This window comes from Artibeus jamaicensis, unplaced genomic scaffold (genome assembly GCF_021234435.1).
Source record: "Artibeus jamaicensis isolate MK-2021 breed Jamaican fruit bat unplaced genomic scaffold, CSHL_Jam_final scaffold_474, whole genome shotgun sequence".
NCBI classification, from domain to species: domain Eukaryota; kingdom Metazoa; phylum Chordata; class Mammalia; order Chiroptera; family Phyllostomidae; genus Artibeus; species Artibeus jamaicensis.
The window spans coordinates 30757023-30769058 of record NW_026522046.1 but is presented as its reverse complement, the minus strand read 5'-3'; positions in this window follow the sequence as shown (position 1 = coordinate 30769058).

Sequence of the window (12036 nt, the reverse complement as noted above, 5' to 3'; positions counted from 1 at the left end):
ACCACAGGAAAAACTGCTGCCCTGTGCCCATTTCACCCTTCACAAGTCAGCAAAAGCTAGTGGGAAGACTGGACTTCCACCCTGACCCATCAGCAAAGATGCCCCTCCAAACTCCACCCCTACAGGCATGGTGTCAGAGAAGGCTGAGTGAGGAGTTGAGAAATCTGACTCCATCAGGCAATACTTAATTCTGCCTTATTTGGCAGGTGTCCATGGATACCACATGGGTAACCTGGACTTCTACCCCCAGGCTATGGTAACAAAGCACCCTTCCCTGTTTGAGCTTCAGTGATGTTAGATGAAGCTTAGCCAAGAGTCAGAACTTTTACCACTGCCCAGAGGTAATGAAGCTACCCCTACCTTGCCCCACATGTAAGTGAAGGCCATGTAGAAAGAAATAAGGAGGCATTCTAGCCAAAGAGGTATCAGGGAAGGTCTAGTGGGAAGCCAGAATATTTACCTCCAACCAGAAGAAATGAGGTTCCCCTCCACAAAGCCCCCATACCAAGGTGTCCACCGAGGCCTGATGGGAACTCTGGATTCCCACCCTCTCCTGGCAACATTGAGAGGAACACATACATCCCCTGCCAGTTTTAGAGGAGGCCTGCTAGAACAAGAGATTGATATAAGATCCAATAACGTAAGACTCAAAATATCCAGGATACAATTGCCTCACTCATCCTACCAAGAACCAGGAAAAACTCAACTTAAATAAGAAAAGAGAATCCACAGATGCTGATACAAAGATGCCCCAGATGTTGGAATTATCTGACAAGAAATTTTCATCATTCTTAGCAGATTTACTATTACCGTTAGTTTCTCCGTGAAGTGTGCAGCTCAATTAAAGTATGTTTAATAAGTTATAATTCACATTTAATAAAATATATTTGTAAAAATGGTCACCCAACACCAACAACCATTAATGATAGCACTTGATGATGGCTTTTGTACAAAATGAGGTAGAATATAGGTTAGAAATTAAGAATTAGGGTAATGAATTATCCATGTTTCATTTTACCTCCACCAATTATTATCAAACCACTGTCAACTTAGTAATGGATTGGGGGTTTTGTCCACAAGTGTTTACTTCCATTTTCTTACCATCCCTCCCAACTCTTGCATACATACCCTATAGTCACTTAAAAATGCCTGATACCTAATGGCTTACAAATTATAATTATTCAAATCTAGGCAAACATAATTATGAATATTATTTGTGAGATGAAATCTAGTGAAGATTCATTAGTCAGGGTTCTCCAAAGAAACAATCAATAGGAGATTATCTATCTATCATCTACCTATCTATCTATCCATGTTTTATTTATAACTATATCTTGATCTTTACCTATATCTCTATCTTTATCTGTATATGTGGGTGTATATATATGTGTCACATATATATCCTTCTATATCTATCTTTTTATCTAAAGAGATAGAAGAAAAGAGATTGATTTACTTTGAGTAAATTAGCTCACATGACTATGAAGCCTGAGAAGTCCCAGAATCTACTGGGACTTCTGCCACTTGGAGACCTAATGGTGTAGTTCACTGAGAGTGTGAAGTCCTGGAATCAGGGAAATTTGTGGTATAGGTCTAGCCTATGGGCAGAAGAAAGCCAATGTCTCAGCTCAGAAATCAGAAAGGGCAAAGTCTCTTTTCCTCTGCAAATTTTTTTCTATTTGGTGGGTGCACTGGTACTCAGTCACATTGGCAAAGGCAGTCTGCTTTACTGGGTCCATCATTAAATGTTAACATCATCTGGAACCAGTCTCACAGACACACCCAAATATAGTGGTTACCGAAATATCTGGCTACCCCTTGCTTCCATTAAACTGATACACATCACAAATGTCAAGTGGCCCATCAAATTTTAAGTAATGAGTTTCCTATTTGTTTTGAACTACTTTCCTTTTTAAGATTGTTATTATTTAGTTTCTTAAAAACAAAACTAAAATTATTTTCTTAAATTTGATTGTCTTTAAGATACTATTTCATAGCAAATACTGTTTCTTCTTCTCTCTCTCTTTTTATAGTCAAAGTTTGTCTTTATTTATGAGATAATGTCATGGTTCAGATGCACTACAAGGCTTTTTACAGATTTTTTTCCTTCTGACATGAGACTATAAGACCCCCATAAATCTTTCCACTTTTAAAAGAAAGAATTGGCAGACCCTGCAATGGTTTCAGAACCATTAGATACCTTCAACTTCATGATCATTGACTTTCACATGATATCTTTCACCTGGGTCTTAATCTCAACACAAAAAAGCAGATGACTAACTTTTCCATTTATACAAATATAAAAAGATAAATTTGTCCCTTTCTACTTTTATTGGTTTAATTTAGAGGTTTGTAAACCTCATGGATATGTTATGTTAGGGTAAAAAGGGATGTGAATAATTTTGAATATAAAATAAAAGAAAGAAGGGAGGGAGGGAGGAAGGAAGGAAGGAAGGAAGGAAGGAAGGAAGGAAGGAAGGAAGGAAGGAAGGAAGGAAGGAAGGAAGGAAGGGAGGAAGACTTGTTCTTCTCTTATTCTGAAGCTCTAACATGTTGCCATATTTGTAAGAAAATGTTCCTCATAAAACCAACTGACTGCAATGAATAAGAGTTCTTGAAAATGTTCTCAAACACAGAAATGGAACTTTTCTACCGTGGACTCTGTAGTATTATGAAATTATCTGGAGGAGAATATACCAACTATAATGTTTTTCACATTAATAAACCACAAAATGTTGCAAACTGAAGTTACTTGCAAACAAAATGAAACCAATATTTGCAGTAATTAAGAGCTGAAGAGTTAACTTGAGGGGAGGGGGAACCTCACTGTGTAATTAGATTACAACACTATCATAGCAACTTCACAAAAACAACATGTGTTAAACAGCCCATGCTCCCCTTTCTAGTATCCAAATCATCTATGCTTTCAGCCATACCGTTTAGATGGAAATAAGACATGCAAATGCTTTAGCTTTATCCATGCTGTATTTTTTTTCTGTTTCAGTTACAATTGATTGTTCATGATTGGAAAACACGGTAATGATATTCAGGAACTCTTAAGCCTTTATAAATTAACTCTGAGATATGGTTAATTTTTATGTTAGTTGGTAAACTCTAGAAATATAAGCACAAAAATAAGCTCAACTATATATAACCTTCTTTCTGATATTTAGGATTTGGGCATATTTTTGTGTAATATCCTAGGAAATAGCAAAACTCTGCCCCAATTTAGTTCTTCTCGGATTTGGTTCTGCAACCATCACAAAATAAACTCTGGATGATAGAGATTCCCAACAATGCAAAAGTAGTATGTTGTCTTGGAAGAACTCCCTGGGGCTAACAGCCGTCTGAATTTCTAATGATGTTCAGACTCACTTGGGGTGGAGTTAGTTTCCCTATAGATTATGTTTAGAATCTCTTACTTTATAGCAAACTCCAATAATTGCAGAGAACTATAAGAGTAAACTGTAAATTGGTCCGTCTGTTGAGTTCTGCAATATCACTTTGACGGCTTTTAAGAACCATTTCTACCAATGGAGTTGGGAAAGTTTTATGGGAGTTAAATGACATCAGAAAAAACACAGTCAAAACAAAAAACCTTCTGGAACGCTTTTTACATGCTAGTTTACAGTCTGTGATGTGTTGTACATGCAACCTCAGTCGGTAGCCTGCGCATTCCTGTCCAATCATGTTGGATGGAATACGGCTCCTGTCTTCGAAGATTCAGCAGTACATAAAAGTCAGTGTGGCGCTAACCACACAAAGACAATGTGAACTCAGTTTTTAAGACACTGCAGATTTTTTTCTTAGGAAATGGACTGTTTGTGGGCAGGCTGTTTCTTTGATAAGAAATTTATTTTCCAACAGAGCATTTTCACGGGCTAAATCTAAAAATTCCAGTACTTTCCATGCTTAACAATACTTAAATATTTCAAAGGAATGTTCTCAAAACTAATGTCAATGATTTTTTGTTTTTTTGTAGTGTAAATACCTTTATAAAGTTCTACTTAAAATTATTTCAAGGACCCTTTTTCCTTATCAGATAGATCAGTGGGTTCCAAGTCTTGCAAAGTCCCTTGCTTTCGCTTAGGAAAAAGGAACCAATCTTAGCTAATTTGTGCCCACTGTCAATTGTATACCTCTCATCTGCAAATCCACCTTCACTACCCTGCTTATGTTACTGGAGCTGCAGCCTTAAGCATTTTTCTCTCCTCAGATGACATAATGTGTGTTGCCAGCAGATGGCTCCAGAGAGCTCTGCACGAAGAAACGGCTTTGTTTAGTGTGCTTTTCTCTGCCTGCTCCTGTGATGAACGAATATCCAGCAGTACATGGGACACCCGGGGGTGCCCCTTCCCACCAGTGAGTTCTGCTGCACAGCACCTCCCCCACTGGGCAACTTTTTCTGGCACTTTCGAAGGCAGCTTCACAGCAAATTCCATGGAGTGACATTTCCCTACGGACAGTTTTCCAAGCATTCAGAGGTGTCCTCCCGGCACTTTTGGCTGGCAATATGGGGAGGACTGGATGAAAAAAGGTGAAGAAATTAGCCAAAGGACATATATGCATGACCCATGGACACAGAAAACAGTGTGGTTAAATTCCAAGGGAAGGGGGTCAGGGGCTGGGGAGCAGGGTGCAAAAGAAAGGAAAGTGGGGGGCATCTGTTATAGTATCAGCAATTAAAAAATCATTTTTATAACTTTTTTAAATTTTATTTATTTGTTTCTAGAGAGAGGGAAAGGGAAGGAGAGAGGGGGAGAAACACTGATGTGAGATAAAAAACGTTGATGGTTGCCTCTCACATGTGCCCCAGGCATGTGCCCCACAGTCGAACCTGTAACCCCTCATTTTGTGAGATAATGCTCAACCCACTGAGCAACACTTGTCAGGGCAAGAAAGCAAAGCCTTGGAATATTTATCACCTTAACTAAAGGAACTTCAAATGTGCCTCAATAAAAAAAAAAAATGTAGACTGACAGTTGGAACATAAGAAATATGGAACAATTATGAGGATTAATGTGTCGATATGTAAAACATCTTGGCTATATAAGTTATTAATAGTAACATGTAGTTTTGAAAGTTAAAAAAGAATAGAACTAAACTACAGAGTAGCTATAGCAAGTGGTCAATTACTAAATGTGAGTGTACACTATGAATTTAGATTCTACGTTGTGTGCAGCAAAACCCTGGCTGAGGATGTCACACAAAATAAGTAAGTAAGTGAATAAATGAATAAACAAATAAAGTTATGAAATATGTTTTTCTCTCAAAGCTAATCAAGTAATCAATTAAACAAAATGAACAAGCCACGAGAGCTGATAGGTGGAGAGGGAATGCATTGTTCTAGGCCGATTGTTTGGTTGGACATTCTGTGTTTTGCCTATGGCTGTTGTTTATTCCTTAGCTGATCCTTTGTTCACAAGTATTCTCTACCCATGCAGCACTGGATGGTCATAATAACTTCATATACCTGTCTGCAAAAAGATCAGTACCTATAATCTGGAGAGAGGCAGGGAGGAGTGTTGTTCTGGTCTGTTAGATGGCAGGCTAGATGCTTTATGTTACCTAGGGGATGGGGTATATTTGCTATGTTTTATATGGTATTGGTTCAAATTTACATGAACCCTATCCGTGCCTTTAGACTCAGTAAAATATATGTAGTATAAATATGTGTATGGTATTTTCTTTCAATAAACTTACAGTCCACTTGAAAAGGCAAGCATACCAATGAGTTAAATTTGATGAGAGTTATAATTAGGGTACGACCATAAATCTCAATTTATTAAGTTTATGTGCATTATTAATATTGCTTATTTTACTTTTAATAGTGAGTGATACATTATATTATCAAGTGTTGTTTATGGAATCTAAGAACAACTGCAACATAAATGAATAAAAGGAAACATTTTAATAATTAAGTGTATAATAGGCTTTGAAATGGATACTTATGCTATCAAGAGGTCTAAATACTGTTCTATGCTTTTATTAGACCCATGGTGGGCTTGAAGTCTATCACTAAAATTACATGCCCTGAGTATTGACCCCTTATCGATCAGCTTGAGAATTGTGGATTTATGGCATTGTGACTGCGCATTTATTTTATAGGCCCTGAGACATTACACAGAAATCTCTTGTCCTTGCATGTCGCAAGAACCTGCAGTTACCCAGCTTGATAGACACGTTCCGGCAGGCTCTCAGGTTGCAGTAGGTACAAGTCCAATATTTTTACTTGCTATTCCTGCCACACTAGGCTAAATTCCTGATGTAGATTAATTTTAAAGAATTGCCAAATAGCGAAGATGGCGGTGGACTAGGACGGAGCAGATACCAGTTCCTAGTACAAAAGAGACAGAAACCTATCCGATTGGAGGAGAGTCACAATCAACTTGAAAATATGAAAAGACCAGAGCTGGACCCATAGAAGAGGCCTCCCAATAGTAGAGTCAGAGAGACAAATTGCACATTGTTGTAGGAGAGAAGCCACAAGTTGCTGCATATTTGAGTAGGTGGAAGCAGAGAACAACAGGATAACCAAAAGAGGCTGCACCATTGAAATTCACAGGCATTCCACCACAAAAGTTCATACCGTAAACCCAGGGTGTCAAAACAGATTAATCTAAGAAGCTGAGGCTAACAAGAAGAGTCTCACAAACAATGGGGAGACAAAGAAACAATCCCCAAATGAAAGGAAAGGAGGAATCCTCAGAAAGAATGTTAGATGAAATAGAGGCAAGTCAACTATCAGATACTGAATTCAAAACACTGGTTATCAGGAAGTTCAAAGAGCTCACAATCAGCTACCAGAAACTACAGGGAAGCTACAATGATCTCACTGTGAACTATATCAACATGAAAAAGGAAATGGAAATTATTAGCAAGGGCCAAGAGGAAATGAAGAATACAATTTCTGAATTAAAAAACACAGTGGAAAGCATTAAAAATAGGGTGGATGAAACAGAAGATCGGATTGGTGAATTGGAGGACAAAGTAGAAAACATCTCACAGAAAGAACAGGAAAGGGAAAAGAGGCTCAGAAAGAATGAAGAGAGATTAAGAGAAATGCAAGACAATATGAAACGTAATAATATCCGAATAATAGGAATACCAGAAGGAGAAGAAGAAGAACAAGGGATAGAAAACATATTTGAAAGAGTAATGAGAGAAAATTTTCCTAATTTGACAAAAGAAAAAGTCACTCAAATCCAGGAATCACACAGAGTCCCATTCAAGAGGAACCCAAAGAGGCCCACTTCAAGACACATCATCATTAAAATGGCAAAATTCCAAGACAAAGAGAGAATCTTAAAGGCAGCAAGGGAGAAAAAAGAAATAACATACAAGGGCGTCCCAATAAGGTTAGCCACTGACTTCTCAATGGAAACACTCCAAGCAAGAAGAGATTGGCAAGAAATATTCCAAGTAATGAGAAACAGAGGCCTACAACCAAGGCTACTTTACCCAGCAAGGCTCTCAATCAAGATAGAAGGCCAAATAAAGAGCTTCCAAGACAAAAGAAGTCTAAAAGAATTTGCTGCCACCAAGCCAGCTCTACAAGAAATACTAAAAGGTCTGCTTTAAGGAAAGGAAGGAAAAGAGACAGACAGAGAGGAACACAGATACAAAAATGGCAATGAATAAGTACCTATCAATAATAACCTTAAATGTAAATGGATTAAATGCTCCAATCAAAAGACACAGAATAGCGTCATGGATAAGAAAGTACGACCCACACATATGCTGCCTACAAGAGACCCACCTCAGGACAAAAGACCATCACAGACTAAAAGTGAAAGGCTGGAAACAAATTTTCCAAGCAAATGGACAGGAAAAAAAAGCTGGGGTAGCAATTCTCATATCAGACAAAATAGACTTCAAAAAAAGAGCCATAAAGAGTGACCCAGAAGGTCACTTCATAATACTCAAGGGAAGAATCCACCAAGAAGACATTAACATCATAAATATATATGCACCCAACATAGGAGCACCAAAATATATAAGGAAAATCTTAGAGGAATTCAAGAAAGATATAGACAGCAACACAATTATAGTGGGGGATTTTAACACCCCACTATCAAAAATGGACAGATCTTCCAAACAAAATATCAACAAAGACATTGTGGCATTAAACAACACCCTTGATGAAATGGACCTAACTGATATATACAGAGCTCTTCACCCCAAAGAAGCTAAATACACATTCTTTTCAAAAGCACATGGAACATTCTCAAAGATAGACCACATGATAGGGCACAAAACAAGCCTCAACAAATTCAAGAATATTGAAATCATACCAAGCATTTTCTCTGACCATAACGGACTGAAACTGGAAACCAACCCCAAAGGAAAAAACCCAAAACACCCAAAATCATGGAGACTGAACGGTATGCTATTAAACAATGAATGGGTCAAGAATGAAATTAGGGAAGAAATCAAAAAGTTTCTGGAAACAAATGAAAATGATCTCACAACAACCCAAAACTTATGGGATACAGCCGAGGCAGTCCTGAGAGGGAAGTTTATAGCAATACAGGCCTACCTAAAGAAAACAGAAACATTTCAAACAAATGAACTTACTCTACGCCTGCAAGAACTCGAGGAACAACAACAAAAACAGCCCAAAGCAAGTAGAAGGAAGGAAATAACTAAGATCAGAGCAGAACTAAATGACATAGAGACTAAAAGTACAATTCTAAAGATCAATGAATCCAGGAGTTGGTTCTTTGAAAAAATAAACAAAATAGACAAGCCTTTAAGTAGGCTCATCAAGAAAAGAAGGGAACGGACACAAATAAACACAATCAGAAATGAAAGAGGAGAGATTACAACTGATACCACAGAAATAGAAAGGATTGTAAGAAATTACTATGAAGAACTGTATGCCAAGAAATTTGAGAACCTAGGGGAAATGGACACATTTCTAGAAAAATATAATCTCCCAAAACTCAATGAAAAAGAAGTAGAACACCTGAATAGACCAATAACAGCAAAAGAAATTGAAGCAGTAATCAAAAAACTCCCATCACACAAAAACCCCGGACCAGATGGATTCACAGGAGAATTCTACAAAGCATTTAAGGAAGAGCTAACCCCCATTCTTCACAGACTATTCCAAAAAATCCAAAAGGATGGAAAACTCCCAAACTCCTTTTATGAAGCCAGCATCATCCTAATTCCAAAACCAGATAGAGATACAACAAAGAAAGAAAACTTCAGGCCAATATCACTGATGAACATAGACACTAAAATGCTCAACAAAATATTGGCAAATCGCATCCAACAATATATCCAAAAGATTATACACCATGACCAAGTGGGATTCATCCCAGGGATGCAAGGATGGTTCAACATTCGCAAAACAGTAAATGTAATTCATCACATACACAAAAGCAAAGACAAAAACCACATGATCATATCAATAGACGCAGAAAAAGCTTTCGATAAGGTACAACACCCATTTATGATAAAAACACTCAGCAAAATGGGAATAGAGGGGACATTCCTCAATATAATAAAGGCCATTTATGAGAGACCTACAGCCAATATCATACTCAATGGACAAAAACTAAAAGCTTTTCCACTAAGATCAGGAACAAGACAAGGATGTCCACTTTCACCACTTCTATTCAATATAGTATTAGAAGTTTTGGCCACAGCAATCAGGCAGGAAAAGGAAATAAAAGGCATCCAAATAGGAAAGGAGGAAACAAAACTGTCACTGTTTGCAGATGACATGATAGTGTACATGGAAAATCCTATAGACTCTACCAAAAAAACTGCTCAAACTAATTAATGAATTTGGCAAAACAGCAGGATACAAAGTCAATATCCAGAAATCAAAGGCATTTTTGTATACAAACAATGAATCAGCAGAAGCAGAAATCAAGGAAAAAATCCCATTCGATATAGCAAAAAGAAAAATAAAATATCTGGGAATAAACCTAACCAAAGAGGTAAAAGACCTGTATGCAGAAAACTACACAGCACTGAAGAAAGAAATCAGGGAAGACACAAACAAATGGAAACATATACCGTGTTCATGGATTGGAAGAATTAACATCATCAAAATGTCCATACTACCCAAAGCAATATACAGATTCAATGCAATACCTATTAAAGTACCAATGGCATATTTCACAGACATAGAACAAACACTTCAAAAATTTATATGGAATCATAAACGAGCCCGAATAGCAGCTGCTCTTTTGAGAAAGAAAAACAAAGTAGGAGGGATCACAATACCTGATATCAAACTGTATTACATAGCCACTGTAATCAAAACAGCCTGGTACTGGCATAAAAACAGGCACATAGACCAATGGAACAGAACAGAGAGCTCAGAAATCAACCCAACTCTCTACAGTCAATTAATATTCGACAAAGGGGGCAGTAACATAAAATGGAGTAAAGATAGCCTCTTCAGCAAATGGTGTTGGGAGAACTGGACAGCTACGTGCAAAAAAATGAAACTTGAGCACCAACTTACACCATACACCAAAATAAATTCAAGGTGGATAAAAGACTTAAATATAAGCCATGACACCATTAAAGTCCTAGAGGAGAACATTGGCAAGAAAATCTCAGATATTCCACGCAGCAACATTTTTACGGATATGTCCCCTAGAGCAAGGAATATAAAGGAAAGAATAAACAAATGGGATCTCATCAAAATAAAAAGCTTCTGCATGGCTAAAGAAAACAGTATTAAATTAGCAAGGCAAGCAACTGTATGGGAAAACATATTTGCCAATGATACCTCAGACAAAGGTTTAATTTCCAAAATATACAAAGAACTTACACGACTCCACTCTAGGAAGACATCGAACCCAATTAAAAAATGGGAAAAGGACTTGAACAGACACTTCTCTAAAGAGGACATACAGAATATCCAGAGACACATGAAGAGATGCTCAATATCGTTAGCTATCAGAGAGATGCAAATTAAAACCACAATGAGATACCACTTTACACCAGTCAGGATGGCTATAATAGACAAAGCAACAAACAACAAATGTTGGAGAGGGTGTGGGGAAAAGGGGACCTTAGTTCACTGTTGGTGGGATTGCAGACTGGTACAACCATTATGGAAAACAGTATGGAATTTTCTCAGAAAAATAAAAATTGACCTGCCTTTTGACCCAGCAATTCCACTGCTAGGATTATACCCCAAGAATCCTAAAACATCAATATCAAAGAACCTATGCACCACAATGTTCATAGCAGCACAATTTACAATAGCCAAGAGTTGGAAGCAACCTAGGTGCCCATCAGTAAACAAATGGATCAAAAAATTGTGGTACACATACACAATGGAATTCTATGCAGCAGAGAGAAAGAAGGAGCTACTATCTTTTGCAACAACATGGATGGAACTGGAAAGGATTATGCTGAGTGAAATAGGCCAGGCGTTGAAGGACAAATACCATATGATCTCACCTTTGACAGGAAGCTAAAGAATAAAACAAACAAGCAAACAGAACAAAAACAAAGATGCTGAAATAGAGAACAAGTGGGCAGCGACCAGAGGGGAGAGGGAAGGGAACTTAAGGGGAAAAAGGGGGGAGGGATTTTGAGGAACAAGTATGAAAGACACAGAGATGAGGACTGGGGGGGGGGGGGAATAGGAGGGAGGGGGGAGACTGGGCGGGGGGGTGGGGTGGGATGGGAGAAATAGATTAAAAAAATGTACTTGAAAAGTAACTAAATAAAATTTATATTAAAAAAAATTTAAAAAAAAAGAATCGCCAAATAGCTATATAAACAAAGTCTATGCAAACCTTTAAAAACAGAATGCATTCTGGGATACTTGTCCTTAGCCTTGTGCTACTTCTATCTATTAAAAAGTTTCAGCTTCATGAATAATGGAAGTTAGACAAGACCCCACATCCCTCTATGACTTGACCCAAAACTTCACCACCACAACAAGAAGGGTTTATTAACATGGTTAGTAATCCATGCTAATTGCCTTAGCCTGGATTTTAACAAAGTATATACTTCTTTCAACTTCTTACAAAACATTGTGACCAACCAATCACA